Raw genomic sequence first — 17,927 nt, forward strand, 5'->3', positions numbered from 1 at the left:
ATGAAGAGGATAGAGGGTTGAACAGGCTTTTAATCATCACTCAACCCTTCTGGGAACAAATTAATTTTTTTTAAGGCCTCTTGGATTAGGGGGCTAGTCTTAGAATCCATGGGGAGAATGTATGTATGTATGTATGTATGTATGTATGTATGTATGTATGTATGTGTATAATTGATATTAAAAAATATATATTTCTACCTCCCACTCCCATCTTGAAGTTATAGCATGTATACTCAGGTTTTGAGTTAACCTTTTTGTTAAGAAAACTCAGTGACAATGTTTAGAAAGGCTTTGCCTCTGTAACTTAATTAAAATCTGCAATAGTCTTTGAGTAGAATTTTGAAAGTCCTCCTTTTCTTCCTTTATAAGTAAATATTTGGGTAGATCAGGCAAATAATCATTACAGTCACTATTCAATTTTATTATGAACTTTAAAGAACATTTCTGAAAATAGCTCATTTCTATTCTGCATACCAAGGAAAATTATTCTGACTTCTTTGGTTTTAAAACTCAATCCAAAAAACTTTTCATATCCTGATTTCAAATAAACACATTCAGACAGGCTAGAGATTAGGGCAGGGGGAGACTAAAGACAGAGCCTGCACTCTCTTCAGTTTTCCTGGTTAATCCATTTTAATTAATTTCCTGAAGGGAAATACAAGAGGTGAGCCTATTTCTTTAAAAAAAAGAGCACTTTGTGTTGTATATTTTCAATGTGTATTTAAAGAGACTATTCCTGTCAGTTTCTTTTAAATCCACTTTATATGATGCATCCCTTGAAGTAAGCACTCTTTGGAGGTGATTGGTTTTAAAAGAACCACAGCCAGTTAACTGCCTGTGAAACCACATGGTTTCATGAAAATCAATAAAAAGCTTTCATTGAGGGTTTCACTTGAAAGGTGTTTACATTGTTCTGTGAAGTGTGTAAAGTGGAAGGAACTTCCTGAGGTTTCACAGGAAGACAATCTAGCTTATTTATTCATAATAGGATTTTGATTACAGAAGAATGTTTTAGGAAACTTTAAATGGCTGAGAAAAGATGGTAAGAAAATGTTGAATGACTATTTTATTCTGTTTCCCTCTTAAATACAAAAGGAAAAGAAATTTATCCAACAAAGAAAGTTAATGACTGAAACACAAATGAAAAGTTTAAAAACAGTTGCTTAAAAAAAAAGTATGCATTTATTGAATAGATATCAATCAATCAACAATTTTCCATATTTTCTTTTTGTTTTTTCCCATGTTGATTCTACAAGTTGAAAGTAAGATTAAACACTTCTGTTTTTTTGCTTTACTTAAAGCAGTGGGCTTCTAGTTCATAATTGGACTACATTTTCTGAAGAAGCAAGTAGTCTTAGGCACATCATTTCTCTCCCATCCTTCAAATATGAAATCCAAAATGGGGATGTGTCACTTGAGCCACAGAAAACCGAGGCAGGGACCAGGCACCATTTTTTTTTTCCTGGGATAAGAGACCAATTAGTAGAAAATACAAAGTTAAAGCCACGTTGCAGACAAAGCCGACTTGAAGACAAAGGAATAGAGACAAGGGAAGAAGGAGAAAAGCAAAAGGCTGGCCACTTAGCAGATAAAAGACTCAAATGAAATCTCTCCCAAGGAAAACAGTACCAATTTATGAAAGGCTTATGCTGTTGTCAACCTCCAGATTTGCCACCTAACTCCTGAAAGGCTAGTGCTGATGACTTCATACCCTCATCAAGGAGAGAACGTTGGAAGATTTCTGTTTTAAAAGTACAGGATTTCCTGGTGCTGTTATTTTTAAATTCCTTTAGAACACAGAATCTTTTGGTAAAGTATGAGACAGAATAGAATGTCTTAACTTTTATCCTAGGAATAAGAATATATGTAAGGTTTAGTGCTTGGGAGGAAAAAATACCAGTAGATGTAAAGCCTTCTTAGCTTTTTTGCCTGTATGTCCCCTGCAGGGTGAAAATCCAGCTGCCCCTTCCCCTCCCCTCAGTTGTACAATAGGTGATGTTTTTCTCCATCTTCCCTCAAACTGTGCTCCATGGGAATCCCCAAGAAGAAATAATACCTTAATATAATCCAAGTTCTCTAACTCTGGAAATTAGTCTCACTGGGAGTTCTTGGGGGCAAACAGGTCTTTGGACACCTGATAATGCAGATAGGATCGAAATTTTAGGGTGTGGACACCTGTGGCCTCTATTTTGCCATAGTTGATATTGGTGGCCCTGGATTTTAGGGAAGAGCCTGAGTCAAAAACTACCACCTTTTGTGTGACAGGAGGATAGAGCAAGTGAACCCCATCATGTCCCATTGATTTCCAAACTTAAATATAGTGACTTATTTCAGCTTTTATGTCCAAAGCAGGAGAAGGGTTCACAAGAGCACTTGAAGATGAAGACAGTGAGGCTTGATTTATATGTTTGTTCTGATAAAATAGTTTTAAATAAAGGGGAAGAGGTTTCAGGTTCAAATAGCAGACTGACTACATTTATTTTTCCTCTTTCTCAATATCTACATTTATTTTTTTCTATGAGTTCAGTTTTATTAGATTTTACATATAAGAGATTATATTTGCCTTTCTCTGTCTGATTTATCTCACTAAGCATAATGCCTCATGGTCCATCCATGTTGCCACAAATGGCAAGATTTCCTTTTTCACAGCCAAATAATATTCAAGTTTGTGTGTGTGTGTGTGTGTGTGTACACAAATATCTCACATCTTCTTTATCCATTCATCCATCAAGGGATACATAGGTTGTTTCCATGTCTTGGTTATTATCAATAATGCTGCAATAAACTAGGGGTGCAGTATCTCTTTCAGATAGTGATTTCATTTCCTTTAGAAATATACCCAGAAATGGGATTGCTGGATCATATGGTAGTCCTATTTTTAATTTTCTTTTTTTGAGGAACCTCCAGACTGTTTTCCATAGTGGTTGCATCAATTTACATTCCCACCAACAGTGAACATGGGTTCTCTTTTTCCTACGTCCTTGCTTACATTTATTCCTTTAAAATGATGGCAGTGGAATAAAAGGAATAAGTTTCCCACATTAAAGCAAATGGGGGTAGAGAGATATGGACGAATTTCTAATAGATAGAAAGCAGAAAGAGGAATGGTGGTGGGTAAGGCTGTTATCTAAAGTACAAGCCACAAGCCAGGGAGATGCCCACAGGGAGGGAGGGTATTAGTATGACAAAAGAACCCTGGAGAGGCCCTCTAGGACAACAGAGAGCCAGGGCAAAACCCGCTTGTGAAAAAACAAAAAGATTAATAAATAAAACCGAGGGTCCTGATTTAATATTTGATTTTTATTTAATATGTTGCCCCAAGGCTTTATTCAGTTTCTTTACAGTATGCCCTGTAAGCCTTAGCCCTTTCCTTCCTTACTAGTCATTAATCTCCCGAGGCAGCCAGAAACAATGACTGTGCATTGACTTAGGTTTACAAGGTGTGGTTTTTTGTTAAGCTAAAGATATCATGGCCTAAGTTGTATTTCAGCTCTTGAGCTCTAAATCAGAATGACCCCTGGCCTTGTCTCCATGAAACCAGACTGAGGGATGCCAAAGCTGACCTCAAGACCTGAAAAGATTTAGTGCCTTTACCTCACTCTTGGCCAATCAGCAAGACACACCATCCCAAAGTCCTTACTCGTGATGACTCATGAATTTGCTCTAGAAAACCCTTTGTCTGTAAACGATTGAGAAGTTCAGGCTTTTGAGCATTAACTTTTCATTATCCTGGGTGGCACCATTCATAATAAACAGCCAGTCTTTTTCCACTGCAATTCTCCATGTTTAGTGTTTGGCTCTGTTAGCACTGGGTGGATGAACTCTTTCCCTTAGGTAACATAGAAATTCTAAAAATAGCAGTAGTTTTACCCCACCCCCACCCCCACCACCACTATTCCTACCCTATGGTAAAAGTGGAAATTCTCCAGTTTCAGGGAGGTGGTATCTCCAGGCGCCAGCCCCCAGGGAGAGCAGTAACTCAGTTACAGGGAGGTGATATCTCCAGGCGCCAGCCCCAGGAGAAGTGCAACATATTTCAAGGTGCAGACGATTAAACTGTCTACTACGCCCTGTTTGATCTGAGAGTCCCCCAGATACATTTATCTTTGTACAAAACGTTAACAGCTAACTTCTGCTTCTTGTAATCTGCTTATTCAAGGATGTAGTTGGAGACTTTATAAACTGCCTCCTCTGAAAACTCTCTACCTGCGTGGTAGAGAGTCAGTTGTCGGCCGGCTAATAAAGGCTCAAAATTAATCTCAATTGGCTCTGTGGGTCTTAGAATCGTTCGTGCCATAACACTATCTCCTATGGATAAAATACTTGGGAACGGCATTCTTCCCAACCTCACTCCCCAAAATAGAATCAGACTGGCATCAGGCATCTTATTTGCCAAACTAGATGTTAGCAAACAATGGAGCAACACCTTCAAAATTCTAAGAGGAAATAATTCCCAGACTAGAATTCTATAGTACAAAAAAGTAAACCCTGTTTATTGACTTTTCAGCTTTTAGACTGAATCTATAATTGTAGCGCAAACAATTTAACTATGGTAACAGAACAATATATAAATGAAAGTTTGGAGATGTCAAAATGTTGATGACAGAAGTCAGAACTGTGAGGTTTGAGGTGGAGCAGTTAAAGAAAGGGTAGAACCTTTAATATCCTTGTCTTATTAAATCGAGAGTTGTGGTCGACAGAATAATGGCTCCTCAAAGATGTCCACGTCCTGATCCCAGGAACCTATGAATATGTCGGGTTACCAGCAAAGGGCAGTTAAGGGTGCAGATGGAATTAAGTTTACTAATAGGCTGACTTCGAGATGGAGAGATTGTCCCGGATTAATCAGGTAAACACAACGTTACCATAAGCTTCTTAATATATGGAAGAAAAAGGTGGAAGAGAGAGAACCAGAGAGATGGCAGCATGAGAAGGACTCAACCTGCTGTTGCTGATCTTGAAGATGTAGGAAGAGGCCATGAGCCAAGAAATGCAGGTGGCATCTAGAACCTAGAAAGGACAAGGACATGGATTCTCTCCTAGAGCCTCCAGAAACAAACACAGCCCTGCCAACACCTTGATTTAAGCCCAGTGAGACCCATTTCAGACTCTGACCTCCAGAACTGTAGGATAATAAATTTGTGTTGTTTTAAGCCAGTAAATTTGTGGTAATTTGTTACAGCATCAATAGAAAACTAATATAGGACTCAAGAAATATTCTCTATAGTTGAAGAAACAAGGAAGTGTAGATATTAGCTAAAGTTGTATGTAGAGAGCTGGATCTGAGCCTGACCCGTAGTCGAAGCATTAGCAAAGCCATGCCTGACTGTAGCAATCTGCCAAAGGCAGAGAAGCAAACAAAGAATAAACGGCTGCTTGTGGTTTAGCACAGATATGTGGGTACAAGACAGACCTTTGAGAGATTATTGTTGCCATCAAGTCTCAAGTTCCGAGAACAAGACTCCCATCCCCTCCTTGTTCTAGTTGTATATAATAAACAGGTTGAGTTTGCCTCAGGGTCACTGTATCTTCATCACAGTGCAGTGTCCTACCTGGCCCCAGCTTTTGTATATATTGTCTCTGTTTTTTTTCATCCTTCCATTGCCCCCTCTCAGGTATATTAACACTCTAGCCATGCAGGTCGCGGCAGTTATATAAGTAAATTCTTATAGAAAGTAGACAGGTGATACGAGTGACTGAAGAAGGCAGGGTATAAAGCAATGTGGGCAGTAAGAACCATAGCAGACAGTAGTGAGTGTGCACTACTACTCCATCTAAAGACAGTCAATGTTAAAAAATGGCACAGGCCAAATAAAGATTGCTGCGGATAAAATGTGGCCAGAAGACATTCCCTCTGAAAATAAAGCACATGAAAATAGTGATTATTTGGAGGAAAGAGGCAGAAGGAAGAAAGGCAGAGAGCTAAGGAACTTGTATAATTTCTCATGTACCAAAGCAGGAAGTAAAAGGAAAATGTAAAACATTTAATAATTCAATGAATATCTGTACAGGGATATTAGTTTGGGATGAGAAGGTTACCATTCAAAGAGCTAAAAACAGAAACACCTCGAGATTCAGGAAATTATTCCTGAGGACCCCTTGTGCACTGCTGGTAGGAATGTAAATTGGTGCAGCCACTTTGAAAAACATTATAGAGGATTCTTCAAAAAATTAAAAATAGTACTACTATGTGACCTCGCAATTCCAGTTCTGGGTATATACCAAAAGATATAAAATCACTATCTGTTTTAGTTATTGACACAGCAAATAGATATAATCCACATAAACAAATGCTATTTGATGTCTTCCACACTCTTTAAGATCCTGAGCTTAAGAACTACTCTTCTTGGACCTGGTCTTCAAACTGGGTACACCATCCAAAGTATACAAAAAGTATACAAAAGGCACAGATAGTTTGAGAGTCAATTTCCAGATCCCTACTGTCCATTTGCATTGTCTTGGCTTCATAAACTTTTCCTTTCCTACCTTCCCTTTTACAGTACTATACTTTGAAGGGAACCAAAACTGTTTTTGGCATATTGCTTGTGTATTGCTTTTTAAGCTGTTTATTAAGGAAATCAAACTCAGAAAGAACCTTTGACTCTCCCCCCTTTCCTGCACAAGGGATTCAGACAGAGAAATCTTGGAATGCTGCCTTAGCCTAATTTGAATTAAGTACGGTAAATAAGACGACACCAGGCTGGTGCCTGTTAGTTAGATACCCCTTACGTCCCATTGTTTCAGAGCTGCACAGTAAGAATTTGCCTGCCACGTCCATTCTGCTCTTCCTCAATTACCTGTAAATTTTTCACTCTCACTTCCGAAATCTCAGATCTCTTCCCCCACCTTCTCTTTTGTCCAAAATACTTTATATACCCAATATTACCTCGTTTTCTTTGGAATTTTCATGCCTACGTGAATTCTCTATGCTCATGTATTAAAACTGATTTTCTCCTGTTAATCTGTCTCTGTTAATTTGATTATTAGCCCAGCTAGAAGAACTTAGAAGGTGGGAGGAAAAGTATTACTTTTTTTAGCCCTCACATCTTCACTGATTCTAAGATGCTCTTTCCCACCCCTCACCACATGTTAATATTTCTGAAATCTGATTCATGTTACCATCTGTTTAGACCAGGTAATGATTTTGCCATAGTTGTCTTTGCCTGACACCTTCTGGTAAAAACAAGAAAGTATCAGACTCAAAATGAAGAACAGATGTCAGCTACCTAGAAGAAAACTCTTGAGGCCTTAGTGGAGCAGTTTTTTAGGAAATGCTGCTTCATCGATGCTCCTGATGCCCCTGAGACACGCTGTATGGGAAAAAGAACATTGACTCTGAGTGGAAGAGTGACTGGTATGAGTCAACCTGATGTTTAAAAATATTTTATTTCTCAATAAAGTTGGGGAAAAAATTAAAATACTTTATTTATTTTACAAGATTAAAAATAAATCTATGTCGCACCTTGGAAGACCAGGTGTTGTAGGTATAAAAAATAAAAAATAAAAAAAATGAGGAATTGTAAGCTGACAAGTTCCTTGCAATCTGTAAAAAAATAAATAAATAATAATAATTAATAATAATAATAAATCGATATCAATAATGTTTAAAGCTCTTTTAATAAGTATAACATTTCAATTTTTGTACTACTAATAATTTTAATTTATAATAGGTAGAGCCTTATGGTCACAGGAAATAAAAAAAATGAAAATGTCAACTTTTTTGTTGCAAAGAATTATGAGAAGTGACAAAAACTTTCAAGCAAAATACATGTTACATTAGGATAAAAATCTGGGTGGGGTGGATTGGAAATATGATTTTAAGGAGAAGAAAGAGTAATATAAAATTTCCCATTGTTAAAGAGGTTGTTTAAAAATATATAAATAAAAATATAATGAGAAGCTGGTTTGTGTATTTTTTAAATGGATGGGTTGTGTTAGTCAACCTAAAATCACCATAGTATTTGGATTTATAGGAGACATTTAAAAGAATGATGTAACAGTTAAATTTATGTCAAAATTTTAATATATAGGAATTATAGCTATGTACCTAAATGAAATTTTATGAGAAATTTCTAGTTGTCAAAGTAGAAATGTATGAAGGAGCACATACTTTTTAAAACTTTTATGTGGTATATACTAGCAAAAAGATTTCGAAAACTGCTAATCTAGAACATTGACAAACATGTAAGTGTTCATAGTATTCGACCTAATGATAGGATAAAGAGGGATATATCTGGAGCTGTGAATTTGTGGGGTAGAAAGGGCTTCACGAGTATTTTATCTTTTACTATTTGCTGGGACTGGAATAGAGTCCTTAAGTCAGCAGTTACGCCCCAGATAAAGGAATTCCTTTAACCAGTCCAGCCTTGACTCAAACCAGCACTGTGGCCTTGAGCCCGGAGCTATGCAAGTGTGAAGTGGGGAGGCAGTCTCACTTAAGGACCAGGTACTGATTTGCAGTTCATATGAGACTCCTTTGAGGAGCACAGAGAGGCAAGTTAGATGAGAAGAGTAACTGAGGAATGCAGAAGGGATTTAGGTTGAATTCAGGCCTATTTGAAATACGAGCTCTGACAAGCACATTCAGGAAAAGAGATCGTTCAAGAAATATTTAAATTGTATTGGACCTATCTCAAACACACAAACTCACAATTTTTTCTCCTTTCTGAATAACAACCCAAAACTCTCCCCGCTTCCAGCCCACAGAATGTTCCAGATAACTTTGGAATGAAGACAAAAATAATTCACCTCTTCTCCCTTCACATTCCATCACTAATTAGGGCAGCTATTCTTTTTCAAGGCAGCTATCTTGGCTGAAACTTAGAAGATCCCAGGGCTGGGATTTTCTTTAAAGAATAAGAATCCCTTTTGCTCATATGAACATTCTGTTTCTGTGACATCCTTTCCATGTTTCATTCTCCTCTTTTTTTAAAAAATTTTATTTTATTAGTTTCAAGTATACAGTACATTGGTTAGACATTTATATAGTTTATAAAACCATCTCCCTAATTGCTCTTTCTCTCCTCTGGCTCTCCACCTAGCCATTACAGTAATGCTGACTGCATTCCCTGTTCTGTGCTCCCCATTCCCGTGACCATCTATCAACTACTAATTTGTACTTCTTTAACCCTTCACCTCATTCTCCCAGATCCCCAAGCCCCCTCCTCCCTGGCCATCACCAGATTGTCCTTTATATCTCTGAGTCTCTTTTTGATTAGTTTGTTATTTTTGTTTCTTAGATTCCACATATAAGTGAAATCATATGGTATTTATCTTTTTCTGTCTGACTTATTTCACTCTAGGTCCATCTATGTTGTTGCAAATGGTAGGATTTCAATTTTTTAATGGCTGAGAAATATTTCATTGTCTGTATGAACCACAACTTCCTTATCCAAATGACAAACATTAGGTTGCTTTTATATCTTGGCTACTGTAAATTGTGCTGCCATGAATCATTCACCTCTTGATTCTCACTTCCTTGGAGTCACTCAATACCTTTTTCCCTTTCTAAGAACTCTCAAACCAGACAAGCTCAGCACAAGAGAAGAACATTAAAAATAAATCTGATTTTAGAACATACATAGAAGAGTCCTGAATGAAATACAAGCATCACTTCCGTTGATGTTCCATTGGCCAGAACATACAGTCAAATGATCACATCTAGTTTCAAAGAAGACAGGGAAATATAATCTGTACTCCAGGCAGCCTTGTGCCCAAATAAAAATTGATTTTAACTTCTCAAGGAAGTCTTCCTCTACCCTCCACTCAGCAAAAAGTTCAAGATAAGCAAGTTTCCTTACTGTTCCCTTTTGTAATATGCATTTATTTCTAATTTATCCTTATACAAAAGTCTGAGCATTTTGCAGACCCAGTTTTATAGAGAAGTCCTCTATTAGACTCTGAGATGGGTTTTGTCTCCTATCCTCCTGTCATTAGACTCAACTGTCAACACTGAAATTCAAGTTTAAGAGGATTTTGAGATGCCCTGAGGGAAGAATCTGGTTTCTTGCTTCCTCTGAATTCCCACTTTCCTTTCTCTTTTGAATTTTTTTGGCCAGCTCAGCAATACAGTTACATAATTTTAAAAATATTTACTCCAGGATGCATAGTTGTTTAACTGGGAAGTTTGTTCATCCAGGATATCCAGACACCATCCTGCCCAAGTGGAAGTTTACTTCTGATATTTTTAGAGGTTCGTTAAAAAAAAAAATAAAACTTAAAAGGACAGCTAATCTTTATTTTATACACACTATTTCAGGAAATAGAAAAAAAGGAAAATTGCACAATTAGTTTTATAAGACTTGTTTAACCCTGACACTCAAACCAGACAAGGTCAGCACAAAAAGAGAAGATTAAAAATCTTCTCTTATAAACATAGATGAAATTACTACCGGAATTTTTAGGTAAATAAAATAATAAGCTCTCTTTTGTGCTTAAAACATTGTTTATAAGCATAGATGGAAAAGTCTTAAATAAAATACAAGCAAATCCACTCCAACAGTGTATTTAAAAAGAACATGATTTCAAAATAATTTAAAGATGGCTTAATATTAGAAAACTACCAATGTAATTCACCAGCTTAACAGATTTAAGGAGAAAGCCACACGATCCTTTCAATTGATGCAGAAAACATGTTTGATAAAAAGTCAATGATCATTCAGAACAGACTAGAAATACAAGGAAATTTCTTTAACTGATAAATGGACTCTACCTAAAACCTTCAACACTCATTCATACTGTGGTCAAAATCTGCATAAGTAGAAGCTAGAAGTGGCCAGGACTTTGATATCAAAGAAACACCAATAAAGTGTCAAGCTGCTTGTTCAGATGTAGGTAGTATGACATGATTTATTCTTCTCAGATAAATAATTTCTCCCATCATGTCATCCCAGAAGAGCAGTGAACCCATTTCTAGCCTTCTCACTGTTCCTTCAATCCTGTTATTAACCCCTGAGCATTGGACAGACATAGAATGCCAAATGTAGAAGCAGCCCTCATGATCAGCTAGCTCACTCCATTTATTTTACAGTGACATCTCTAAAGCCCATAGTAAAACTCCAGAGATCACCTGGCTCAGCTATTGGCACAACTGGGATTGGGACCAAGGCCTTGCGACACCCAGTTCTATGCTCTATATTTATACTTTCTTCTCATGAGCAAAAACATTTACCTCAATTTCATATGTAGTGTAACTATCTCCTTTAAATAATTTGGGCTTCTATAGATACTCATGACCCTGGGGACTGATCTTTTATCTTGAGTAGCAATAGTGGGAGGGGCTGGAGGAAGAAAGAGGGCAGATGGGATTAAATGAAACTGAGACTTTCCCAGAAGGGAGGCAATGCTTTTTTTTAGGATCATTCTAGGATAGGGAGTTAGGGAAGTCTGAGAAGACTCTGGGGAAGAAGGTCATGCTGCAGGGAGCTGGAGGGACAAGCCACTGTGTCCGATTTCACAAGTTATAGATGGCATGACTTTAGGAAGTACCAATCACGTCATATGTATTATAGATTTGTGCACTTATTATAACCATCCAGCAGGAAAATATCCTAGAAGCTGGCAGGAGTGTTTGTTTCTAATTCCTACACAGGTGCCACTGGGCATTTGTGCTGCTGAGGAGAGGATTTGACTGTAGTAAGGCAGAATAAGACCTGGGGATAGATTAGCCCTGACTGATACTGGAATTAAAATCTGGATGCCAGGGCCAGACACTGCACAGCAGGAAGTCCTAGAGGAAGAACAGATCCCAAGCTCTAGCTCTTCCTTCTCCTGGGCTCTTTTCCTCATCCAGCTCCACTAGAATCAGCTTCAACTGGTGTATCCACTGCCTGTTCTGGACCCAGGCTTCTCTCTCTGGCACCTGCTGGCCTCACACTTCTCTCTTCTCTGCCACATCACCATACCTCCCTGCAGTTGCCACAGCCTGATTTTCAATAAGTGCCTTGGTAATCTATAAGTATAACTGCCTAAGTAGGAAATAATTACTTTGGCATTTTCTTCAGGGAGAATACTTCCGCCTATAAAGAAAAAAAAAAAGATATGAGGTGACTGGCAGCACACTGCAGAAATTTAAAAACCTCTTGGAGGAAGAGATTCTTAGAGAGTTGTCACTTAGCAACAGATCATCAGAACTACAAAGAAGTATTTTGAGGAACCCAAGACACAAATAACAATAAGAATCTCTTTGAAGAAATGGGCTTGGATATGCAACCAAAGGGCTTAAAGGAATAAATCAAGCGGCAGTAGTAAATCCATTTGTTATTTTAGGCCCCAAGAACAGCAATGTAAAGAACCAGGATAACATATTAGAACTCAATGACTCAGTGGAAATATTGTTAGTTTTTACAAGGGCTTTTGCAAACTTTCAGAAGTAAAAAGAGCCTTTAATGAAGTTATCTAAGTAAAGGGAGAAAATCTAAATTCTAAAGGGTTAAAAAAGAATACACTGGACTTAAGAGAGTTGGGCATTTACAACTGGAAGCAGAAAGCTGAAATAAGCTCAGCTATCTAATTGAATATTGTCAGAAATTTCCAAGAGACATAGAAAATGCTCTTGCTCAAAAGAACATGAAGTTCAAGTTTTGAGTAACAGCATTGTGCAGCTGAAATAGCTGGCAGGTGACCAAACTGAGAAGTTAAAAAACAGATGATAGATAGCTCACAAAAGGAAACTTTGCTAACCATAGCTGAAAAAGATAAAGGCCATTTCCAATCCAAACAGAGTGCTGAGTTGCTAGCACATCAAGGGCTGGAAAACAGAGAAATTGGAACATTGATCTTGCTCACTGCTTTAAGCCAAAGCTCTACTGGAAAATGAATACAAAACTTTGCATCAGAAAGTTGATATCTTTAATAAACTCTTGGGCAGAAAGGTAATATTATTCAAAGAAGCTGTTTCGAGAAGACTTAAAATGGGAAAAAAGAGCAGAAATATCAGCTACGAAGTAGGTAAAATTCCACGAGCAGAAAATTCAAGGGAAGGATGAAGTGCAGAAAACAAAGGTCTTATAAATCCAGATTTCTCTTCATGATATGAAAGGTCTTGACAGCTGGCTGACTGCATATACTGCAGGAGTTCTGGTGAGAAGATGCAGGCTGCTAGCTCAAGGCAGATATTAATATGTATGTATCAAAAGATAACTTTTCAAAAGCCAGGGAATGTCTAATCAACCCCAGGAAGACCATAACAATAGCAATTTTTCAAGGAGAGATTTCCTAATCCAAGATCAGTCTTTTGGTCCACCCTCTGAAACTAATGAAAGCCTCTACTGTTATTGATATTGTATCTACCTGGAATCTCTTCCTCTCGTGTTAATGGAATAAGTCTGTTAAAGTGAACCTGTGTCTGTCAATGTTCCTATATTTAGTCACAGGAGGTCATTTCAGTATCTAAAATAATATCTATGTCTTATCTTCATCTTGACATAATTTCAGCAGCAAATCTTACCAGGAAAACTCATTATGAGCTCACATTTATTCATTTTTTCCACAAACATTTATTAAGTATTTCTAATGAGTCAGGGATTTTATAAGTGTTAGAGATACAACGAGGAACAAGACAAAATTCTTGGCTTTGGAGAACTTACATTCTAACAGAGAAAATAGGTAAGTAATAAAGAAATTGATAATATAATACTAGGCAGGGATAAAAGCTACAAAAGACAACTAAGTAAAGAAAAAGGGTTGCCATAGGAACGCTACTTTACATATGATGGTCAGGGAAGGCTGTACGGAGGGGATAATATTTGGACAGAGACATGAATTGAGAGAGGGAGCGAGCCATGTGAAGATCTGAGAAAGATCTCGCCAGGCAGAAGGAATAGCCAGCCTGAGTCAGAACCATGTCTGGTATGTTGTAGAAAAAGCAGGTGTTTCAAGCAGCAAGAAGAACACATTTGAAGCTGAGAGCTGAGAGCTGAGAACTGAGAAAGAGCATCCTACATTCTCACACATATGAGGAAATAAAATTTCTAATGGCTCCAACACAGGAAAGTGATGAGAGAAGATGCTGGAAGGATAAACTCCCACCAAATGCTATTGTGCATTATACATCATGTTGGAACTTTAGTCTAATAATATATTACTATCATATGTTGAGTTCTTACTTCATGTCAGGCAACATAATAAATTCTTTACTAGGATTTTCTCACTTGATCCTCATAAATATCCCATGAGTTAAGAACGAACTAATGTTACTTAAATTTTATAGATGAGGAAACTGAGTCACAGAGTGAATAAGTAATTTGCCCAGGACCCAGAGCTAGTAAATAGCAAAGTTGGCCTAGAACCCCCACATCAACTTGAGCCCCAAGCCTGAACTTTTATCCTTCACTATGCTGTATATTTAAATGATTCCTAGGACTATAGTGTAATGGAGGACATAGAGGGGATGGAAAGATTGGGATTTGGTGTTTGATTGGCACTAAGGATGGAAAGAGGGAAGAGGAGAGAGAGAGGAGTCAAAGATGATTTCCAGATTTCCATTTAACGAAACTCTGTAGGTACCGTTTAAGGAGAAAAGAAACCAAGCTGGACAGGCAGTTTGGGGCTTAGGGGGAAGATAATGGGCGATTTTGAATTAAGGATGTATAAGAACCTCTGAAAATTCACTCCACGTTAGCTACAAGTTCACTGGCAAAAATAATTATCGAAATCAACTTTTTTAGAACTCTAGAAATTAACCAAAGTCTTGCAAAAATCCAAAGAGCATTTATTCAAGAAAAATGCGTGAATCTCAGTAAGAACAGTGAGCTCTGTGGTGTTTTAACTTGCCTTACTCCCATCCTTCTTTCCCCAGTTCTGCAGTAGCCTCACAACTTGAGTAGCTATGAAAACCAGCAACCTAGAAGCTACCATAGTGGGTAGAATAGTTTGGAGCTCCCAAAAAAGCCCAACCTCAAAGAATTATCACTATTTGACCTATCTGGAAGCTCCCTGAAAAGCTAGCCATTCTTAAGACTTGTCTCTATTTAACCTAAGAGCTCACAGAGTGAGAAGAGCCCCATAGCCAAGACATTTATCAAAAATTATTAGCAGCAATTGTTTAACATTGCAGCTGCCTGAGGTGTCTACACCAGTTAGGGCTAATGAGAGGCTGACCAAAAACTTAAATGGAAAAACTGGGGAATGAGATATTTGAAGGGGTCTTGGAAAAGCTAGGGAATACTCCTGGGAATCTAGAAAGTCATGCACATAGAAAAGACTGAACAAATGACAAGAGTAAGGTAGAAAATTAGGGAAGTTGGTGCCATGCAAGGAAAAATAAAGTCACAATTCATTGAATGCTTATTGAGTGTCAGATACTATGCTCAGTGCTTACAATATCCTGTCTCATGAGTACATGTAATCACAATTCCCACCTAACACTAGAAGAAACTGAAGCTCTGTGAGATTAGGTAACTGACCAAGGTAGCAGGGCTAGTAAGTAGTCAAGCTGAGATTTGAACTCCGGCTGTCTGAATTCAAAGTTTGTTCTGGGTCCGGATGTTTGGAATGGCCAAGAGTGTAAAATGCAGTTGAAGGAAATGGTCAATAAAGATGTAAAGTTGTCCTTTGGGTTTCTCAGCAAGGGGGTCTTTGAGGAACGTCAGATTCCAGTGGTTTGAAGAGTGAGTAGGAGTGAGGAAATGGAAATAGTGTTCAGTTGTTTTTTTGGAAAGATAAGAATGGCGGGGCTTTAGCTGGAGGACAGGAGAGGATGTAGTGCTCTTTTTCACTTTTTAGATATTTCAGCATGTGTAAATAGTATAATATGGCCAGTAAAAACCTTGGTCTTTCAGGAAGCGAAAGGCCTGGCATCCCGAGCCCAGAGAAGATGAGAAAGAAAAGAAGGAAGGAACTCTAATTCTGATAGGCAAGAGAACTGATCTGACATTTAGAGACAAGCTACTTGAGCTCTATATTCTCACATCGATTTCCTTGTTTGACCTTTTTGCTTTAGAGATAGAAGCTTGTCTTTAGAAAATAAGAAACAAAGCAGAACTAATGACCAAGAAACAGCATAGTGAAGGAAGATTAATTATTTACATCATTCGAGTCCTCTGCAATTCTTTTAACGTAGTTACATAATCCTTAATCTTATTAATTACCATAAAAGCATGCCAATATTAGGCTTATAGCATGTTATCTTGACAATCTGCCTTCAGAGCATCCTGGGGATCCTCAAACACTATATGCAGGAGCTAGAAACTGCTTGGTCTAATTGGGAAAGCAATGAGTTCTAACTGAAAACCAGGGCCAATAGTATAGAGACCTAATGTACAGGCATAATGACTATACTTGATAATACAGTATTGAACACTGAAGATATGCTAAGAGAGTAGATTTCAAGTGCACTCATCACACACACAAAATGCTAACTATGTGAGGAAATGTTATGTTAATTAGCTTCACTATGGTAATTTATTATGTATATGTATATCAAACCATGTTGTACACCTTAAATATATGCACTTTTTATTTAAAATACATAAATAAGTGACAAATAAATAAATCTATTCAGGCGAGCGACTCTACTGGTTCTCAAACTTGGCTGCACATGGAAATCTACTGGACAGCTTCAAAAAGTACTGATGCCTGGATTCCAATCTACAGACTGTATTCATATTTAATTGTCCCAATAATGTCTCTTAAAGGTAATTTTTTTTCCCGGTTCAGAATCACTCATTGCATTTAGTTGTCATGCCTCTTTAATCTCCTTTAAACAGGTTCTCACTCTTTCTTTGCTTTCATGATCTTTGCTTTCATGATCTTTTTGAAAAGTATAGTCCAGTTATTTTAAAGAATATCCCTCAATTTTTGTTTTTCTGATGTTTTTCCATGTTTAGATTCAGATTTTGCGTTTTTGTCCATGAAGAACACAGAAGTGATGTATCTTTCTCAGTGCATCCGAAGGCACATAAAATTTTATTTGTCCCGCTACTGGTTATGTTTTAACTTTGGTCACTTGGTTAAGGTTGTGGCTGCTTGGACTCTCCATTATAAAGCTACTACTTTTCCTTTTGCTATTAATAAGTATCTTTGGAAAGATGCTTTGAGATTATGTAAATATCTTGTTTCTTGTCAAATTTTCACTCACTAGTTTTAACATACATTAATGATCCTTGATTAAAAAAACTATTACTGTGGTGGTTGCTAAATAATGGTTTTCTAATCCCATCATTACTTTTGCATTTACTGTTTTATTGTGAGGAACTGTTTTCTTTATCTATCTATTTATCTATCATCTATCTAGCTATATCACTTATTTAACATTTATTTGTATTAGTATGAACCCATGGATTTTTATTTTATTCTACTGGTAATATCTGTTAATACTATTGTTTATTTTGGTGTGTAACATCCCGTATTTGACAGTGGGAACTCCTTCAAGCTAGCTCTGTGTCATTTTGACATCTATGCTATACTTTTCGATTCTACAGGGCTGAGATGAAGATGTCACTTTCTTAGTTAACACAAAAAGTTCACCTTTATAATTAATTGAAATCACACTCACACTCTACCATATATCTCAATGTTGCCAAGAAAAGAATTTGGCTAATTAATTTTTTAAAATAATCTTTTTATTTTAGAATAAAATTTTAGACTTAGAGAAAAGTTGCAAAGATAGTTCAGAGTTTCTGTGTACCCCTTATCTAGTTTCCCCAATTTTTAATATATTACAGCACTATGATACATTTGTCACAACTGAGAAACTAACAATGATGTATTATTATTAACTAAACTCCCTACCTCATTTGTATCTCCTCAGTTGTCACCCAATGTCTTTCTGTCCCTGGATGCCACATTATATTTACTAGTCATGTGTCCTTAGTCTCCTCTGGTCTTTGACAGTTCTCAGATTTTCCTCGCCTTTGATGACTGTGACAGTTTTGAGGTGTACTGGTCAGATATTTTGTTAAATGTCTTTCAGTTTGTTTTTGTATGAT

The 17,927-nt window shown here is 37.2% G+C and overlaps 1 protein-coding gene across 1 annotated transcript in view; it reads right to left on the minus strand.

The window, feature by feature from the left end:
- The window catches only part of SERINC5 (serine incorporator 5), a 126,474-nt gene that overhangs the window by 98,739 nt on the left and 9,808 nt on the right, over positions 1 to 17,927 (minus strand). The window lies entirely within an intron of this gene.

The sequence above is a fragment of the Pteropus medius genome, unplaced genomic scaffold (genome assembly GCF_902729225.1).
Source record: "Pteropus medius unplaced genomic scaffold, Ma_sr-lr_union100, whole genome shotgun sequence".
Classification (NCBI taxonomy): Eukaryota; Metazoa; Chordata; class Mammalia; order Chiroptera; family Pteropodidae; genus Pteropus; species Pteropus medius.